The following is a 3,939-nucleotide window of genomic DNA, read 5'->3' as shown; positions in this document are numbered from 1 at the left end:
ATGATTTTTAATTCCTTAAGTGTCATAAATTGAATGGTAATACATTTTTTTTTTTAAAGGGGCAGAGCTGGTTTTATTCAAGTCTCATTACAAAAATAACCAACACGTGTGCAGCAGCAGAATGAGGAAGGACCCCATTGGACTTCTGCGGGAGTGGGCAGCCCTCTCCTCCCTACAGTGCTGCATGGAGGCCTGGCATTGCCTGGTGCTGTCCACTCTGAGCACTCTCAGGTCAGGTCTCCAAACACTGGGCATCCTCCCTGCCCTGCTGTTAGGTCCTCACAGGACAAACTACCCTGGAAACTTCCTTCCATCCCAGGCAACCAGGAAGTTCGCAAATGAGAGATGATGACTCGAGGAGGGACAGGCCACCCCGGAATGGCTGGAGGCATTACTTTCCCCCAACACTTCCAGGTGGACTGTCCCTGGGCTGATGAGTTTCCCAAAGAGGCCACAGCAGCTCCCCAAGTGGGAACCAGGGCTGAAGGGAGTTGAGGCGATGGAGAGCCTGGAGGGGAGCCCTGGATTTCGTTCCTAAGATCCTAGAGGCCCAGGGAGGGGAGCCCTGGGAGGCTCAGGCATGTTCCGTGGGGCCGGGGCCCCCCGGCGTGGGAGTGGGCAGGGGCTGCGGCCTGCAGGGGGCCAGCACTGGGCTCCGGGGACACCAGCGGAGGGGCTGAGAGGCCATCAGCGGAGTCTGTGTCGAGGTCCAGCCTCCAGTAAGCTTCGCACAGAGGCAGATCATTAGCTTCGCAAAGACTTGAGCTTTTCCACCACCAGAAACCCAGGGAGAGACAGGAGCAGGCAGAGGTGGAAGCCAGGGAGGGAGAGTGAGACAGAAGCAGAGTTAAGGAAAAACAGACCGCACCCCAGACCTGCCTTCCCCTCCTCTCCTCTGCGCTAGCCTCTCCAGCAAGCAGGCCTGGCTGAGGGCGAGGCACGGGGGACCAGCCACCACCAGGCTGTGGGACCTCAGCAGGTCCCTTCCACTGACCAACCTGTGTCCCCCCTGCCACGTGGCCTCCCTAGCCCCTGCCGCTACCTCCTGTCCTAGCTCCAGCTGCCCTCCTCCTGCAGGGAGCTGCCGGCCTGGCCACACACTCCACTCACCAGCTGCAGGACTCGGTGTCCAGAGCTCGCCATCGTCTCCACGGTTCCTGCCCCTTGCAAGGGCCCTGAGGCAGAGACCCTGTCTTCTCTGTGGGTCTGGCCTTGGCTGAGAGTCAGCCTGAGTGGGGTGACAGTTAGGAGCAGACGCCCTGGTGTTCTGTATGATCTCAAACAGGCCCCTGGCCCCTTGAGCTCAGTCTCCCGCCTCTAACATGGGGACAGTACGGCCAGCATCTCAGGGCAAGGATGCAGGTGAAGAGCACGGCTCAGCAAGGGTGTCGAGGGGGCACCCAGAGCATGGCCCGGCCCCACACTCGCCTCGCTGGCTTTCTCCCAAATCCTGCCCTGCCTCTTGCTCCCGCCCTTGCTCCTGCCCTCAGCATTCATTCTCAGAAACCACCCTGGACACAGAGTGGAGTCTCAAGGAGAGTGGCGGGCGAGACGCAAAGAAAGAGCACATTGTGAGCAGAAAGCAGGGGAGCGAGCGTGGAGACAGGGGCGTGGGCAGCCGGGTCGCACGTGAAGGATGGGCTGAGCACTGGTGGCCCGGGGAGTCGGGCGGAGGTGGCAGTGGGGACTGCCTGTGTTGGGGGTCGAGCAGGGAGGGGCCCACAGCCGGCCAGCCCTGACTCAGCTGAGCCCTGGCTGCTCACAGGCCTTTACAGACGACGGAGGAACGCGGCCTCTCGAGGCACTGGAAGAGCAGGACGGGACCCCAGGCCCTCTGGGACCAGAAACCCCTCCGGGTGGACCCAAGACTGACAGCGCGGAGCCCGGGGTGAGGAGCCTGCCTCTCAGGCCCCGGTTCCCCTGCAGCCCTGCCCCCCGGCCCTCAGCCTCAAGAGGCAGGGCTGAATTGCTGGCCTGTGACCGCTCAGCCCAGGGGCCTGGCCCTGGGGGGCAGCAGGGAGACAAACAGGGACATAAAGGACAAGAGGGGCTGTGAGCAACGTCCCCAGCAGGGTCCCAAACCCCCCAGGGACCTACCCGGGACCCTCTCTGAAGGCCAGGTGTGTAAAAGGCACTCGCCACGTGTCTGCTGAGCCACGGGTATCAGGGACGAGAGGAGGCCCCAGAACCCTCAGGAAGACCCTAAACCGCTCCCGCTGGCCAGTGACACTCTGTCCCTTCCCACGAAAGCCAAGATGGGCAGGGACCATGAGGGGTGGCACTAAAGGCAGCGCAGGGAAACCAAGCCCCAGGCCACAGACGTGCTGCTCTGTGGCCCCAGCGTGGCCGCCACGGGACAGAAAGGAGCGCTGAACACCCACGACAGGAAGGACACGTGTCCAGCACGGGCGAGCGGGCGTGTGGACTCTGTGCCCGCTGGACCAAGTCTTGATTTTTCCAAGCTAATGGGGACGGAGGTGCAAGGTCTCTCCAGCCTCCGTTTCCCCGCATGTACGTTACACCTGGGCTCTGGTTTCTCAGGGCCCCTGCAGCTCAGACTGCCTCAGGCGTCGGGATTCTAAGCGGCCACACGCGGGCTGGGGTGACCGGTCTCGCCCACAGCTGTATCCCTGGGGCCCAGCGTGGGCCTGGCAGGGAGGAGGCCTGTGGTCTGTGAACATGGCTGAGCTGAGGGGGACGTCAGTGGTCCAAGTCCCCAGGCCTGGCTTTCAAGACCATCCATCCTCTGCTTGGCTTTTCTCCTCCTCCCTCCCAGGAGCCCCCACCTCCAACACACACACAGTGGGTGTCCAGTGACACCCATATGGGATTGCACTCCTGGGCAAGCACTCGAGTCCTGGACACGGGCCTGCGTGGCCGAGAGACCGAGCCCCGCCTTGGCCGGAATGTTTAGATGTTGATTAGACAGCTCAGAGGGACAGGCCCCCGGGGACAGAAATGCTGCCTTGGCCCTCCCAAGCCTTGAGGTTCTGTGACTTTCGGCCCCACGTCCAGGCCCCGGTAGGCGGCTTAAATTGTCTGTCAATCAAATGCTCTGACCGTGAGGTCTGCTCTGAAACCGAGACAGAGGGCTCTGTTGCCAAGACCGCGAAAGATTCAGGAAAACAGGACCTTCGGGCTGCCAGGTGGGGTCGGGCCACCCCTGCTGCCCGGGCCCAGGTCCGCAGGTCCGCTCTGCATGGGGTCCAGCCCTATTTGTACCTGGACGAGTAATACTCCTCCTCCAGCTCGTAGAGGTCAATGGAGACCTCATCCCGCAGGGTGATGAGCTTCCGGTCACACTCCTCCTGCAGAGCTCGCAGCTGCTGGTTGCGCTGGTCGATGGCCTCATTCACCGACGGGAAGTCGTTGAGGATGAGGAACTACTTGAGGTCGGACACCAGCTTCATCAGGGACTCGCCAGCTCGGAGGATGTTGGCGGCTCACACGTGCATCTCGTAATTGTCCTGCTCGCCCTGCGTGGCCCTCGACACCTGCGTCTCATCCTCGATCTTGGCGGTCTTGATGACCTCGGTGAAGTTGTTCATGATGAACTTGACGTTGTCCTTGAGCCGCTTGTTGTAGGACTGCAGCAGCGTCTCCTTGCTCTGCGGCAGGGCACTCTGCTGGGCCATGGCGCAGCCTCGGGCAGGGTGGGGGGCGCGCTCTGAAGCTGCTCTGGGGTAAATCGCACGGGAAGGACGCCGACCCCGCCCAGTCGCCCCGACGCCCACGCCTGGCCCGCAGAGCCGGGGCTGGCGGGTACCTGGCCGCCTACATGTTTTCATTTCAGTGAAAATTTGTTTCTATGATGACTAGAAATTTTTAGGCCCAACCGTATCTCAGCAATTATAAGATCTAATTCCTCATTTTCCACATGGACAATAGCAGCCTGGAGAAATACCTCCTCCAAGGCCATATAGCCAGCACAGAGACTGC

General features: G+C 61.4%; 1 pseudogene; it reads right to left on the bottom strand.

The window, feature by feature from the left end:
• Positions 1-574: 574 nt before the first annotated feature.
• Positions 575-3,635, bottom strand: LOC130846255 (mediator of RNA polymerase II transcription subunit 22-like; annotated as a pseudogene).
• Positions 3,636-3,939: the final 304 nt, after the last annotated feature.

Source organism: Hippopotamus amphibius, chromosome 2, assembly GCF_030028045.1.
Source record: "Hippopotamus amphibius kiboko isolate mHipAmp2 chromosome 2, mHipAmp2.hap2, whole genome shotgun sequence".
Classification (NCBI taxonomy): domain Eukaryota; kingdom Metazoa; phylum Chordata; class Mammalia; order Artiodactyla; family Hippopotamidae; genus Hippopotamus; species Hippopotamus amphibius.
This window is presented reverse-complemented; position numbering and strand designations above follow the sequence as displayed.